This window comes from Nicotiana sylvestris, chromosome 2 (genome assembly GCF_000393655.2).
Source record: "Nicotiana sylvestris chromosome 2, ASM39365v2, whole genome shotgun sequence".
Classification (NCBI taxonomy): Eukaryota; Viridiplantae; Streptophyta; class Magnoliopsida; order Solanales; family Solanaceae; genus Nicotiana; species Nicotiana sylvestris.
In genome coordinates, this window is record NC_091058.1 from 75,268,058 (window position 1) to 75,285,762 (window position 17,705).

Here is a 17,705-nt window from a genome sequence, read left to right on the forward strand (position 1 = left end):
TAGTTAGGGTCCCTACTTAGTTTACCCAGTTCATTATACCTCTCAGGCACACAAAAAACTACATTTAAGCTAACCTACACTAACAAATAGAGAAATACGGGAAGAAGAAGAAGTTACAGGCTAATGACAGTGAAATAAAAACGAAATTATAAAATTAAGCACAAAGAAATGGTTGAAATGTTACCAGATGTAGATACAAAATGCAAATAATCACTCTAAACAATAATCACAGTCAATAGGGAAGATGAACAGTAACTTTTAGGTCTCTGAGAGTCAATTTTTCGAAAAGGGTAACCGGTGACCCCTGTGGTCTATTTATAGAAAAACACGTGGGACCCAGCCTTACCTACCAGCGTGGCCGCACAAAACGGACTGCGGACCGCATTGGGTTTTTTTCAGAAGAAGTCTGAGAAGGCAGTCCTCCGCGGTCCGCACAAAACAGACGCGACCGCGGAGGTCCACCACGGTCCACACTGAATGGAATGCGGCCGCGGTGGCAAACTTCAGAGAGTACCTCACTTGGCCTTCACCAGTGCGTACCGCGCAAAGTGCAATGCGGCCGCACTGGCAACTTCAGAGACTGTTTAATTTTTCCAAAATGTTTTGCATTGTATCAACACAATCCCTGCAACATCTCACAACCAACTAGCTCAAATATCAATCCTACACTACAAATAAAATCAAAGAAAACAAGAAGAAAAAGACATGGGTTGCCTCCCAAGAAGCGCCTAACGTCGAGGCACGACGCATGTTACCATCACATCACTTTAGATGAAGAAGTGCCACCATGTGGCTGTCATCAAATTTTCCAAGAAATGCTTGACCCGGTGCCAATTAACTCTGAAAACTTCACCATTTTTATTCCTTAGATCAAGAGCACCAAATGGGGTCACAAACACAACTTCAAATGGCCCACTCCGCTTTGACTTGAGCTTACCCGGAAACAGACGTAACCGGGAATTGAACAAGAGAACCATATTTCTAACCTTGAACTCCTTACCCCAAGCATATTTGTTGTGAAGGTACTTCATTTTGTCCTTATACAAGGATGAACTTGAGTAGGCATGGAATCTAAACTCATCGAGCTCATTAAGTTGTTCAACACGAAGATTTGCCGCAACATCCCATTCCAATTTCAACTTCCTCAAACCCCACATGGCCTTGTGCTCTAGCTCAACCGGAAGATGACAAGCTTTTCAAAACACCAACCGATATGGAGACATACCGATCGGAGTTTTGTAAGCCGTCCGATAAACCCATTGAGCGTCATCTAACTTCTTCGACCAATCGGTCCTATTTGCATTGATAGTTTTTGACAAGATGCTCTTACTTTATCTGTTGGAGACTTTCACTTGACCACTAGCTTTATTTCAAAAGTGAGTCCCCCCATCACTGATAATCGCTCGAGGAGTGCCAAACCTTATGAAGATGTTCTTTTTAAGAAATGCCACAACACTACAAGATTCATTGTTAGGCAAAGCCATGGCTTCAACCCATTTTGAGACATAATCAACCGCTACGAGAATGTAAGTGTTCCCACAAGAGCTCACAAATGAACCCATGAAATCGATCCCCAAACATCAAAGATATCCACTTCTAGAATCGTATTGAGCGGCATCTCATCCCTTTTTGAAATTCCGCCCGCTCTTTGGCACTCATCACACCTCTTCACCAAATCGCCCGCATCTTTGAACAAGTTGGGCCAATAGAATCCACAACTAAGAACTTTCGAGGCGGTCCTCACCCCACCATGATGGTCACCATAGGGTGAAGAATGGCAAGCCTCTAAGATACTCAATTGTTCTTCCACCGGGACACATCTACAAATCACACCATCTGTGCAAATCTTGAACAAGTATGGCTCATCCCAATAGAAATCCAAACTATCCCGCTTGAGCTTCTTCCTTTGGTTAGAAGAGATCTCACACGGGATTATTCCGGTCACAAGGTAATTGGAAACATCGGCAAACCACGGCATATCATTCATTGACACCCCAAGGAGTTGCTCGTTGGGAAATGAATCATTGATCTCAAGGCCATCACAAGGCCTCCCCTCCTCCTCCAAATGGGACAAGTAGTCCGCCACTTGATTCTCACTACCTTTCCGATCCACAATTTCTAGATCAAACTCTTGGAGTAGTAGTACCCATCTCATCAATCTTGCCTTGGAGTATTTATTTGTCATCAAGTATCTAAGGGCGGCATGATCGGTGTGCACTATGACTTTGGCCCCCATAAGATAAGGTTGAAATTTTTCCATAGCAAATACAATAGCCAACAACTCTTTCTCAGTGACTGTGTAGTTCCTTTGAGCCTCATTTATGGTCTTGCTTGTGTAGTACACCGGATGAAATATCTTGTTAATCCTTTGGCCCAAAACAGCCCCAACCGCAACATCACTAGCATCACACATGAGCTCGAACGACAAACTCCAATTTGGTGCGGTAATAATGGGGGTAGAAGTCAACTTGAGCTTGAGAAGCTCGAATGCTTGCATACAACTCTCATCGAACAAAAACTTTGCATATTTCTCTAGCAACTTGTACAAAGGGTGCACCACTTTAGAAAAATCTTTTATGAACCTCCGGTAAAAACCTGCGTGCCCAAGGAAACTCCTCACCCCTTTGATAGAAGTAGGGGGAGAAAGCCTCGAAATCACCTCTATCTTGGCTTTATCCACTTCAATTCCTTGCTTCGAGATTTTGTGACCCAACACTATACCCTCTTCTACCATGAAATGACACTTTTCCCAATTGAGAACAAGGTTAGTGTCTTCACACCGGGCCAGTACTCTATCCAAATTTTTCAGACACTCATCAAAAGAATCCCCAACCACGCTGAAATCATCCATAAAAACCTCGAAGATATCTTCTACCATATCGGTGAAAATAGCCATCATGCAACGTTGGAAGGTCGCCGGAGCATTACACAATCCAAACGGCCATTCGAGAGAAAGCGAATGTGCCATAAGGACATGTAAAAGTTGTCTTCTCTTGGTCCTAAGGGGCAATTAAAATTTGATTGTATCCCAAGTAACCATCCAAAAAGCAATAGAAAGCATGCCCCGCAAGACGATCTAGCATTTGGTCAAGAAATGGCAATGGGAAATAATCTTTTCGGGTCACCTTGTTTAGCTTCCGGTAATCCATACATACTCTCCACCCGGTGACTGTGCGAGTAGGAATGAGTTCATTGTTGTCATTGGTCACCACAGTCATACCACCCTTCTTCGGCATACATTGCACCAGAGAAGTCCAAGAACTGTCAGAAATAAGATAAACCACACCGGCATCTAACCACTTGATAACCTCTTTCTTCACCACTTCTTGCATCGCCTTATTTAATCTTCTTTGATGCTCCAAAGAAGGCTTTGCATCCTCCTTCAAGATGATTTTGTGCATGCAAAATGCGTGGCTTATTCCCCGAATGTCAGCTAGAGTCCATCCAATTGCCCTTTTTCACTTTTGAAGCACCGCCAAAGTGGCCTCAACCTGCATATTAGTAAGGCAAGAAGAAATAATAACGGGTAAAGTAGAATTTGAACACAAGAATTCATACTTGAGGTGTGAAGGAAGTGGCTTCAACTCCAACACCAGTAGCTCCTCAATTGATGGCTTTGTTGGTGGAGTTTTCCGGTTTTCAAGATCCAAAGATAGCTTCCTTGGCTCATAAGAATAAGAGCCCATCCCATGAAGGGCATTGACATATTCCACTCTACTAGCATCATCATTGACATCCATGTTTAAGAGCACTGCTTCAAGAGGATCTTCCACGTTGATCATAGTACTGGTATTATCCACAATCACTGCTATGACAAGGTCTACAAATGAGCATACCTCGGTGCTTTTGGGTTGCTTCATAGATTTGCAAACATGGAAAATGACCTTTTCATCTCCCACTCGGAAATTGAGCTCACCAGCTTCAACATCAACCAATGCCTTCCCCGTTGCAAGAAAAGGTCTGCCCAAGATAATAAGAACCTCATAGTCCACCTCACAATCAAAATCACAAAGTCGGCCAACAATATGAATTTGTCCACCTGGAAAAACACATCATCAATAATGCCCAAAGGTCGCTTCATCGATCGATCCGCCATTTGAAGTCTCATTAAAGTTGGCCTAGGTTGCCTATACCTTTTGAAAACCGAGTAGGGCATCAAATTGATACTAGCTCCCAAGTCACAAAGAGCTTTGGCAAAATCCGCACTTCCAATGGTGCAAGGGATGGTGAAAGCCCCGGGATCTTCAAGCTTCGGGGCCATTGAATGCACTATAGCACTAACTTGGTAAGTCATCTTTATAGTTTCGCAGTCCATAGAATGCTTCTTTGTAACCAAGTCTTTCATGAATTTTGCATAACCTGACATTTGTTCAAGTGCCTCCACCAGAGGCACATTAATAGATAAGCTCTTCATCATTTCAATGAACTTTTTAAACTGATTATCATTCTTTTGCTTTGCGAGCCTTTGAGGATAAGGTGGAGGTGGCCTTGGCAAAGGAGCCTTTGCTTTTGTAACAACCGGCTCCGGCATGTCAATTATGTGTTCCCTAGATGGGTTCACATCATTTTGGGTTTCCACCTTGACTTCTTGAATATCAATCCTCACTTCATTGTTCACATTTTCATCAACCACATCTTCAACTACCAAAGGGACTTCGTCATCTTGCAACTCAACATCATCATCCACGACTTGTTTTTGCTTAGAGGCATTAACATCACCTCCTCTCCCACTTCTTGTTATGACCGCCATAACATGATTGTTCCTACCCTTTGGGTTCACTACCGTATCACTTGGTAGAGCACCTTTCAGGTGAGTATTCAGTGACTGATAGATTTGGCCTAATTGCACCTCCAAGTTTCGGATAGAGGTGTTGTGAAAAGATAACTATGCATCCGAATCCGCATTCCTCTTCATCATTTGCTTGAACATCATTTCAAATCTACCCATATCATTACCAGAAGAACTAGGACCTTGAGAAGGAAAGGGGTGGATTGTTCGATTATTGGTACATTGGGGGTCTTTGAAAGCCTTGCCCCCGGTTGCCTTGGTTTCCATTGTTGTTCCACCCGCCTTGATTGTTGTTGTTTCCCCAATTGTTGTTATTTCCATTCCAATTGCCTTGGTTGTTGTTTTGATTACCCCAATTGTTGTTTTGGTTGTTGTTGTTCCAATTACCACCACCTTGTTGTTGATTGCCCCAATTTCCTTGGGGTCGCCATTGTTGGTTTGAAGAGTTGCCTCTATTGCCTTGATAGTTGTTGACATATTGTACCTCATCACTTTGGTCATCATAACCATCATTTTGATAGCCATCATATTCATCAACAAATTGCTCAGAATTTCCTTGATTTTGTTGCCTCTTTTGCCTTCTCTTGTTGACAAGCATACTAACACCCTTCATGGCATTCACATGGTAAGGATTCTGAACTTGTTGCAATTGTGCCTTAGCCAATTGATTCATCGTAGTGGTAAGCTCAGCTATCCCTTGCCCGTGATCATATAATTCCTTGTGCAAATGGATAACCGTAGGGTCACCTTGAGGCACATTTGCTCTACTCTGCCATGCTGAAGAAGTGTCTGCCATTTCATCAAGTACATCACATGCCTCCTCATAAGAAAGTTTCATAAAATTGCCCCCGGCCAATTGGTTAACAATGCATTGATTTGTAGTATTTATGCCCCAGTAGAAGGTTTGTTGGATCATGGCCTCGGTCATATCATTATTTGGGCACTCCTTCACCATCGTCCTATACCACTCTCAAATCTCATGCAAAGGTTCTGTTGGCTCTTGCTTGAAGGCTAATATTTCATCTCGAAGTGCCGCTATATGACTAGGAATGGTTGGGGAGTCTCTCAAGCCAATCCAATGCCTTTCCCCGAAGTGAGAATGGGAAGATTCTCAATCTCAACGCATCCTCGGATACATTCGTTTGTTTACTCCCCCAGCATGTATCTACGAACCCCTTGAGATGTTTGTAGGCATTTTGATTTGCAGCGCCCGTGAAGTACCCACGCTGCTCAAGTAAGGTCAACATCACATTGGTTATCTGAAAGTTGCTCGCCCAAATTCGGGGTGGGACAATAGCACTTGCATAGCCCTGGTTCGGTAATACTCTGGGAGCCACTCTTGGAGGAACCGGGGGAGGGTCTGGAATATTGTCATTTGGAATAACATTGGCATTCCGGCCTCTCCGTTGACCTTGAGGTGCAAGTGGCACCTCATCTTGCTCAAGATCATCTACCTCCTCCCCTGATATCACGTTTCCAATAGGATCATTAGCGTTGTTTAAAGCCATGTCGGTACCTGAGTAATGACACAAACAAGTAAGTAACAAAGAAGGAAAGAAGAACAATACACAAAACTAACTAAATAGATAGCCAAAATCGTTAGCTCCCCGGCAACGGCGCCAAAACATGATCACTGCCAACTCCACACTACTAAAACGTAGGAAGAGAGGGTCGCTATAGCTTTTACCCGATATGAGGGTCGGGATCGATTTCCACAGGGAGCTAGGAATGGAGTCGAGTATCTATCTAGACTAGAGTTGTGTAATTGTTCCAAATGTCACTTCCATACATTTTTGGCTTTTTTATTATAAACTACTATTATCAAACTATTATTTGAAACTAGATTATGCTACGAGATAATTGCTAAGTTGTATCTAATGGGAAGAAGGGCACTAGGGTCGTGACATTACCTAGGTGGCTAATTGACGGGTAGATGTTACTAAGGTTCGATTGACATAATTGGGGATTATGCTATAACCGTTGCACAATTTTACCCACTCTCACACCTCTGTAGAGAGAGTGATTTTTCCCAATTGACTCTCTCGAGACCAAATGGGTAGGCAAATTAACTCAATCAACTAGGGTTCAAGTTAACTAATTACTCTCTCGAGGTTTAACCCTTTAATTGGGACTATCAATTCTCTTGAGTCCATCTCAATTCCTTGTTGGGTCAATTTTCGAGACTTAGGCTCTCTTTCTCAAGAAGAGCCAAGTCAACATAGCACAAATCAGTGTTTGCAACCACCAATTCATAGATTAAACCATAAAATTGACCCAAATAACAAACACCCATAGTCAATCTAATAATAGATGGCAACACCCATCAATTACCCACCCTAGGGTTGAGCCACAACCCTAGCTAATGAGTTTAGCTACTCATGCTTGAGGGAGAAAATAGAGAAATAGATGAAGATTAAGGCATATTAAATAAATGCTAAATTAAAATAAAGAATCTATCGTTAATTTGAAGCTAAGATGCCAAAAATGGCTACAGATGAGGTTCCCACGAGTGCATCTAAGTTCTTGATATATCTGATGACCTAAAAATGGTAAAATATTCTATTTATACTAGGCTGGAAAAACTGGACAAAAATACCCCTGCGGGGTCAGCGCGGGCCGCATAAAATGGACTGCGGCCGCGCTAGGCTCTTGGACTTCAATTTTGGCTCTCTGAACTCGGGCTCCGCGGACCGCGTAGAATGGACCGCGCCCGCGGAGGCAGCTGGCGCGGTCCGCATAATCATGACCATGGATCGCATGGCTTAAACTTTGGCATTTTCCATTTCTCTGAATCTTTCTTCCACGGACCGCACAAAAAGGTAGTGCGGCCGCGGAACCTTCACCGCGGACAGCGCAATATGTACTGCGGCCGCATTGCCTGAACCCTGGTTTTGCCATCTCTCTGAATCACTCTTACGCGGACCGCACAAAAAGGTAGTGCGGCTGCAGAACCTTCACCGCGGACCGCGCAATGTGTACTGCGGACGCGTTGCCTGAAGCCTGGGTTTGCCATCTCTCTAAATCACCTAGTGTGGTCGCGGTCGTTTTTGTGCGGTCCGCACTAGGTTGTTTGCCCTCAGTTTACTTTGTCTTTGATACTTGAGCAGGTTTCACTCCTTTTGAGCTGATCTTTGACATTTCATCACTTTGTTGATCAAACCTGCAATCAAGCACAACTTATGAGCCTTTTTAGGACTATTTTGTAATAATTTATAATCAAAGCATAGGCAAGAAGGAGCATGAAACTCGTTAAAATCCTTACTTATCAACATATCACTCCTCAAACGATACTATTGCTAAGGTATGACTCTCTACTTTTTTTGTTTATATTTGATACTAACTTGTTGCAGATATTCGATCAAAGACATTGGGAAATTCTTAAACAAGATCTCGGGTTTTAAAGCATGTATTGCACTATTTTTCCCTTAGATCGGTTTTTGTCCCAAATGGGTTTTTTCGATGAGGTTTTTAACAAGGTAGCAATTATCTGTTCTACCTGGGGACAATTCAACAGTATCCGAGGCTTCTTTACAATCAACCTCGAGTACTGGGGGGAATCACCCTCAGATGTAATGATTTCAAGGAAGATGCTTCGTGTCAACAGGGTCTCAATAGGAAAATTTTGTAAAGGGCCAAACGGACAAGTGAACCATGCCCTTGTAGATTGCCCGAGCCATAATGACAAAACATGTATGCATGAATGATCTATTGAAAGAAGTACCTTTTCCTTAACAGATGTTACATGCCTTAGAAAAATTTTTGCTTTACAATTTTGTACTTACGATATTTTATAAAAACCGGCTCAAGAACCAATCATAACTAAAGCTAGAGCAATTAACCCCGTACTCAGAAACTGTCATCCTAAAATCGACATACTTGAATTGTTAAACTTCGAAGTCTTAAGAACTTAAAAGGCAATCCTCGATTTTACAGGCCACGGCCACCCCACTCGGGGACTGATACTTCGAACAAGTTTGAAGTATAATCGAGAAACAAGCCCAATGGAAAAATATCAAGTTAAAGGCTACTACCAAACTAACACGGCTCGGAGACGTCCGAATTCCATAATCAAACAAGCCTCCAAATATTTTCATAAAACTGGTTAAAAAAAGGCTACTCTCGGCAAATTTACATAGGGTTTCGATAACATCAACCCTAGAAAACCTTAAGAGGCACCAAATTGAACAAACTTATGCTAAGGCATAACAAAATTTTTCGATAACAATGAATCCTGATGGGTACAAATCTATCTCATGCTAAGGCATAACAAATTTTTATATAATTAAATTTTTAAGCCGAAAAAGGGAAAAAACCACTCTTTTGAGGCCAATAGGTCTGATTCGAGAGCCTAAGGACCATTAAATTGTTGAGCTCGAGGACTCGCCCTCGCTTAACCAAAACCCAAGGGTTTTTACTACCCCGAGTTCGAGCAAGTACTCACTCGACTATAGAAACTATAGTAATCCGATTTCAACAAAATTTTCACAAGGCAACGAAGTGAGTCAAATTTCTCACAAGACCTAAAGTATATCAGAATCATCATAAGACAAAAAGAAAAACAAAGTTTTCACGAAACAGAAATTAGAGACAAATCGGAAAGAAAAGGATCTTTCATGTATATAAAAGTATTTACAAAGACCACTCAAGGTCTTACACAAAAATCCAAAAAAGAAGAAGAAGAAATTATAAAGTGCCTAATCTTCCCCGGGAGCCTCATCTTCATCTTCTCCGCTCTCGGATCCACTTGCTCTCCTGGAGTCATCATTATCAGAGAGCAAAGCTTTGGCTTAAGCCTCTAGCACCTTCGCATTCTCGATATCAGTAGTAAGGTCAAAACCACAAGCATAAATCTCTTCAAGAGTCTCTCTCTGAGACTGGCACTTGGCATGCTCGGCAATGCAGGATGATCGAACCTGAGCAGAATCGGAAATTTCCTTTGCTCGAGAGTCAACGGCTTTAGCATCGGCTCGGTAGACGGCCACGACCACATCCACATCGGCCTTTAATCTTTCTGCTTCAGATGCGGCCTTTGCAAGCTCAAAAGCCAACCGAGTCTCGAGCTCCTCAATTTTCTTGGCTCGGGCCAAGCTCTTTTCCTTCACGCTTTGGAGTTGATGCTCGATCGAAGATAGCTGGGCTCGAGCAGTATCTTTCTCCAAGGTGAGATGGTCCATATTCTGTTTTCACCCCAAAGTCTCTACCTCTTTCATCTCAGCTTGCTCGCGAAGCTACTCAATCTTTTCGGCCTTCTGGTGAACCTGCAGGATCTAAGTGTTAGTCGCTAATATCTGTCACACCTCCTTTTACCAGCGCCGCCGCAAAGGGGCGCAGAGGGAGTTTTTCCAATTAAAGGACAATCGAAACGGGATTTATTTATTTATTTCAGAGTCGCCACTTGGGAGATTTATGGTGTCCCAAGTCACCGGTTGAATCCCGAATCGAGGAAAAGAATGACTCTGTTTAACAGTCTGCTCACCAGAAATCCGGATAAGGAATTCTGTTAAACCGGGAGAAGGTGTTAGGCATTCCCGAGTTTCGTGGTTCTAGCACGGTCGCTCAACTGTCATATTCAGCTTGATTATCTGATTTTAATACATATTGAACCTACGTGCGAATTTTAACTTTTAACTGCTTTTATCATTATTATTTTTATCGAGAATTGCAACATCGTGAAAATACGTCTCGAACCACGTCACATCAATGCGCCCGTGGTTGTCGACACATTTCAACTTTGTTGAGATTGGGATTTGGGTCACATAAATGTGCACCCGAATTTAAGAAGATAACATTGTTAAATACGCGCCTAAAGCGACTAGCGTATCGTTATTTTGGGTAGGGCCGTGAAATTTTGCTAAACGGTCCATCCCGAAGTCTAAGCAATTGTACCAACATGTATAGAGGGCCCCGCAGCTGGTGTACTTTTGTTCGTCGAGGCTCGTCTCATTCTTACTTTTAAAAGGAATTTGCAACGTCGTGGAAATGCATCTCGAACCACGTCACAATCAATGTACCCGTGATTAGCGACACAACTTGACCCCGTTGAGATTTGGATTTGGGTCACATAAATGCGGACCCGAGTTTAAGAAAGTAAATTATTAAAAGTACGTGCCTAATCAGTGACTAACACATTATTACTTTTGGAAAAAGGCCGTGAAATTTGCTAAGCGGTCGATCCCGAGTTCTAAGTATTTTATATATACATTTAATGAGGGCCCCGCCATTTCGCATTATATTGGGCGAGGCTCATCTCATATTTTTAAAGGTCCACCCTAAAGTAACTATAATTTTTCTATATTATTTGTCTCAAAAAAAGTAAATAAATTCTAATTAGTCAATATTATAAAATTCGAGTTTCAAGTTCAAGTCCATATCTAACAAAGAGGAGCGCCCTTCAATTGGGACCGCTACCTAACTTAAAACTCACACTGGGCCGCTTGACTACTAACGAGCCGATTGCCAAAAGGCCCAGACCATATAATGTACGCTTCGGACAAAGTCCACTTTTTCTGATTGCGTTTACCAAATAGCATTAGAGTTCAACATCATACATTTATTCAGGTTAAATACTTCATTCATGTCCACTTATCAAACAACTGCTTTGTTAAATGGTTAACCGATGCTGATATTAATTATTAATCTACACTACTAAACCTATGTTGAAACAAGGAATTCAACAGGACGTGAGAAATGACATTAAAATAGCTAATTCGTAGATACTAACTAATGTAGTCTCAAATGTTTCTTAAAACGCGTGTTTATCTTAAAATCAAACTGGACCGGGTCATAACAAGTTTGAACAGTCCAAAGATCCAACGGAATACGTACAGAGACCTATTGAGATTCTTCGTTATACTATCATCATCAACTAAACCACATTAAATTGCTAAACATATGGAAATACATCTAATTAGTCTAACAACATACGATTTAACAGTCCACATTAGTTCGTGTATGTTCCAATTCACATGAAATAAATACGATTGGAATGAGCCTAAACAAATACAAACTTCCTATCATTTGCCCTATTGCTACATCTTGAACACAGATACTATGAAGCAGGCAAACGTGCATTTCTCAGTTCATTTCAACTTCGCTTCAAATTCAAGCTTACATCAACACATGGTTTCAGAAGTGTGTACCTGGAGATGTTTACAATGGGAGAAAAGGAAGATCAGCAACAGCAAAACAACAACAGCAGAATAACAGAACAGTTCAGTGACAGCTTTTAAAAAACCAACAGTGGAGTCCCAAGAATACTCAATGAAACAGCACCAATACAAAACAATGTAGACCGGGAAATAACAGCTCAAGAAACCACTTAGAACCTCAGTTAAACCCCAGAAATATTCAGCAATTAGAACAGAACCAGGATGTAATCAGAAATGCAAAAGATGCAAGGAACAGTCCTGATTTTTCAACCCTCAAAATAGAACCCTATCAAACAAACTCCCAGTTTTCTTCAACACTCAAAAAATCAACCCCACAGTTAAAGCTGAAGCTCTCTCAGTTTCAAAATGGGATCAGATTTTTTTCCAGAAAAGTCCTTCCCCTCTCTCAAACTTCTAGCCCCCTTTTCTGCCTATCTATGGCTCTATTTATGCAAAACAGACCCCTGCCAGCTCTTAAGAGCACTCAAACAAAATTAAGAAACTAATTCTGCCCATCGTATTCCTTCTTTTTGCCCACTATTGTGTGTTTTGTTCCCCACTATTGTATGTCCCATTTTATTTTTAATTCAAAGGTTATGGGCACATATTTATTTAATCACTCCCCATTAAACCTCCTCATACCATTATCTTTTGCTCCCTCCTTTTATTAAACAAATATATTAGATTAATGGTATATTGGTACTTCCTGACAGTCCACTCAAGTTAACCTTCTTTTTTCAAGTTTTGAAATCCCCAAATTACCCCTGAAACCTCTGTGATTCACTGTCCTACCCCAACCCCCTAAGTTCTAGATACAACCTTTCAATCACAGCCTATTCAAACCTACCCATTCACTAAACTGAAATCCAACTAACTACAACAGCTATAACCAATTCAAACCAGCTAGTAATTCAAGATATTAAATCAGATGGCATTGGAATGAAGCCTAAGGGTTCAGGGTAGCACATATTGAACTAACTATATTGGGGAACCAATCATATTTAGCTCAGAAACAGCTGGACTGAGATCGACCTGACCAGCATATGACCTAATCAGATTTGGAATGCAAAAGTAAGGAACAACCAACAGGGTTTCAAGGGGATTGACAAATTCAGGCTGACAAACGACCCATAAATTCAGCTCAAAGAACTGAAGACACCCCAGGCTCAATTCTAAGCTCAAATATACCCATGAGCCCATTTTAACACAACATTTAGAACACAAACGAGGTAGGAGGGGACACAGACAAGAATGAACCAAACATCAGACTATTATCATGCTAATCTATCATTCAAACATATCAGGCTAATTGACGACACATTAAAACATACAACGAATGACAATAAGCAGAAATGATAATAAAATTGGACCCAATAAGAAGGTCTGATGGGGCAGGATGAAATCAATCAAACGAAGCTAGATTATAACCACCTAAGCACAATTAATCGTAACACAAAGAACAATAAAGGAGAAAAGGGTACCTTAGACAAAACAGAACTAGACGAACCCAGGTCGAACCCTTGACTCAGATCTTTTGAGGTCGACGGGACCTTAATCGAGTGTTCTCAACTGAGAACACTTCGACTAAGGTCCATTGGACACCTAAATTCCTCTGCTTCGGACCAATTCCAGCCCTTGGTTTTATAGCGTTCTTGGTTCGATTTTAGGGTTCGAACGGTTCTAGCCAGATTTGAACGGAACCAAGTGTGTCTCGGGTATGAGGGAGGTCAGGGAATGCCAGGGTGTGAGTTTAGGGCGGATTGGGGTAGGTCCAGGTTTTGCTCAAATCTTCAAATAAAGATTCGAGAAGCTTGAGGATGGTTCGATGCAAACGGGTACTGGGGTTGGATTGGGGGTGGTTAGATGATCTAGGGGTGTTAATTTGGGGGTCATGGGATGAACTAAGGTCCTAAACTGATTTTTCGATCTGATATTCAAAGCAAACTGTGATGATTCGAGGACAATGGAGGGTGGATCTAGACAGAGGAGGGCGTGGTTGTTCAAGGGTGTGAAGATGGGGTTGTTTGGACCACCGAGACCGCCGTGAGGCAATTTTTGGTGGGCGGAGCAACGGTCGTTGAAGGCCTGGTTTGTTTGGTCTCTGAGCTTCAGAGACGAAGGTGAAAAAAGGGGGGGTTTGGTTTAGGGGGCGTGGGTTAAAGAATTAAGGTTATATACAGGGGGTGTTTTAATCCTGGCCGTTGGATCAAAACCGACCAACGGCCTGGATCAAATCATTTAACAAACACGGCGTCGTTTGGTTTAGTGTTGGGGTGGGGTAGATCCGGGTGTCAGTAGGTCGGGTATGGGGTTGTGGGTAAGGTGATTGAATCTTAGCCGCTGGATTGATTTAATCCAACGGCCTCGATGGAAAGTGACCAAACGACGTCGTTTGGTTTGCCCCTGAGCTGGACTAGATTGGGGCAGGTATTGGGCTGGGTTAGGGGTGGTTTTTGGGATGGTTTAATTCAGTTTTAAGAAATGGACCAAAGACCGTGGTTTTCTTATCTTCTTTCCATTTTTTTATTTCTTTTATTTCCTAATTATTAAAACTCTAAATTACATTACAAAAAATCAAATTAACTTACAAAAATACTAATTAACTTCTCCTAACAATTAACACACACAATTAAACACCAATTAAAAATAACATTACACAATCTGGACATTAAATGCTAAAAATGTGACGTACATTATTTTTTTATGATTTTTGGTTCTTATAAAACAAACTTAATTGCTCCTAATTGTAGAATTAAATCCTAAATGCAAATGGACATATTTTGTAATTTTTTTATTAATTTAACAAATAAACATGCACGGACAAAATACAAATAATTATCCAAAAATGCCACAAAAATTCTCAAAATTGCCCGCAAAGAAAAATTGTTTTTATTTTGAATTTTTTGGAGTAATTCTCACATAGGGCAAAAATCACGTGCTTACAGTTGCCCCTCTTTGTTCGAAAACATGAAGAGTTTTAGTGCAAAGATAAAGTGAGCGATTTTTGCCCATCCGAGTACTCCGTGTGAAGTATTTTTTTGAAAAGATTTAACCGAACCTTTGCTTCAAGGGTTTCCTACATATCCCTGGCTAAAAGGGAATCAGGTTAATGTAGTTCAGGAAGTTTTGGTAGCTGGGCCTACCATGGAACTGCAATGTTACTGCTGTTGCATGCTGTTATTACTGCTTGTCGACCACCTTATTACACCATGCTGAAAGAAAACAAGAAGCTAGATTAACTATAGTCTATGAATTACAAAATCTTATCTAGATCTTTAATCGTGCTCTTGTGTCTCATGTTGCTTTGATGTCTTGGTGACTTCTCGGGTATTTCTTTACTTCTGATTTGTCTTGTATTCTCCCTTGACTGCCAATCTTGAACTGCTTATGTCCTTCTCGGGAGCTTTGCATTATTTTTCCATCGAATCTTGAACTTCCTTCCTCTACATGGGATTTTTTGTTGTTTCCCGCTGGGGATTGCGGTTGTATTCCTCTCTGCTGTTTCTTTACTTCTGGCTCGACTTGTGGTCTTCCTTCTGATTTCCGTTGGGTTTTTTTGTTGTAACCCTCTACTTTACTGACTTCAAACTTCCAGGTATTCCTCTGCTATATGGGCGGGCTCCCAACTTCAAAACTTGAGATGTAACGACTGAATTGTATTCCTCTGTTATATGGGCGGGCTCCCAACCTCAACCAACAACTTCGAAAATAAATCGCCATTCCGTTCTTCATGGGGGGCTCCTGACCTCAATCACAACTTCGAAAAATAAATCGTCATTCTGTTCTTCAGGGGGGCTCCTGACCTCAATAATAACTTTGAAAAATAAATCGCCATTCTGTTCTTCAGGGGGGGCTCCTGACCTCAACAACAACTTTGAAAATAAATCGCCATTCCTTTCTTCAGGCGGGCGAGATTTCAACAACTTTGAAAAATAAATCGCCATTCTGTTCTTCAGGGGGCTCCTGACCTCCACAACAACTTCGAAAATAAATCGCCATTCCTTTCTTCAGGCGGACTAGATTTCAACAACTTCAAAAAATAAATCGTCATTCTGTTCTTCAAGGGGGGCTCCTGACCTACGCAACAACTTCGAAAATAAATCGTCATTCCTTTCTTCAGGCGGGCGAGATTTCAACAACTTCGAAAAATAAATCGTCATTCTGTTCTTCAGGAGGTGCTCCTGACCTCAATCGCAACTTCGAAAAATAAATCGTCATTCTGTTCTTCAGGGGGGCTCCTGACCTCAATAACAACTTTGAAATATAAATCATCATTCTGTTCTTCAGGGGGGACTCCTGACCTCAACAACAAGTTCGAAAATAAATCACCATTCTGTTCTTTAGGGGGCTCCTGACCTCAATAACAACTTTGAAAAATAAATCATCATTCTGTTCTTCAGGGGGGCTCCTGACCTCCACAACAACTTCGAAAATAAATCGTCATTCCTTTCTTTAGGCGGGCGAGATTTCAACAACTTTGAAAAATAAATCGCCATTCTGTTCTTTAGGGGGGGCTCCTGGCCTCAACAACAACTTTGAAAATAAATCGTCATTCCTTTCTTCAGGCGGGCGAGATTTCAACAACTTTGAAAAATAAATCGCCATTCTATTCTTTTGGGGGGCTCCTGACCTCCATAACAACTTCGAAAATAAATCGCCATTCCTTTCTTCAGGCGGGCGAGATTTCAACAACTTTGAAAAATAAATCGTCATTCTGTTCTTCAGGGAGGCTCCTGACCTCAACCACAACTTCGAAAAATAAATCGCCATTCAGGCGGGCACCTTACTTCAACAATTTCTTCAAAATAATTCAGCCTCCATTCTCTAGGCGGGCTCCTGACTTCAACAACTTCTTCAAAATAATTCAGCCCCCATTCTCCAGGCGGGCTCCTGACCTCAACAACTTCTTCAAGATAATTCAGCCTCCATTCTCCAGGCGGGCTCCTGACCTCAAAACTTCTTCAAAATAATTCAGCCTCCATTCTCCAGGCGGGATCTTGACTTCAACAACTTCTTCAAAATAATTCAGCCTCCATTCTCCAAACGGGCTCCTGACCTCAAAACGTCTTCAAAATAATTCAGCCTCCATTCTCCAGGCGGGCTCATGACTTCAACAACTTCTTCAAAATAATTCGGCCTCCATTATCCAGGCGAGCTCCTGACTTCCGCAACAATTTTGAAAATAAATCAGCCTCCATTCTCCAGGCGGGCTCCCGACTCCTTTAACTTGAATCATCTTCTTTCAACTGCTTCCCTCAAAACTAGTGTCTTATTCCTCCGAAAACTGCTAGGGACAACACCAGTATTTTATTCACAACTATGTTATTTTCCTTCTTCGAAGACTACTTCCTTTAAAGCTGGTGCTTTCCTTCCACTGGAATTACTTCCCTCCGACTGGTGTTTTCACTTCTCTGAAACCTGCCGAGAATAACATTGCTGGGGAATTATCTTCCTTCTTTAAGACTAGTTACTTTCCTCCCTTTAACAATGGTGGGGATGATACTGACTCAAAGACCACTGCCCTTAAAACTTGGGTTATCTTACTTCTTCCAAGATTGCTTTCTTTAAAACTTGTACTCTTTCTCCCGTAAACCTCGGGGGATTCCACTTCCTTCAAAACTTGTGTTAACTTCCATCTTCCCCAAGTGGGTGTCTGATTTCAAAAAAAAATAGCAATAAGAGAAAATTTTCTGCCCCAGTTTGATAATCTTCATTGTGGCCATGTCTTCCCGCTGTCAATAATATCATTTCCCTGCTTCAAAGCAAAG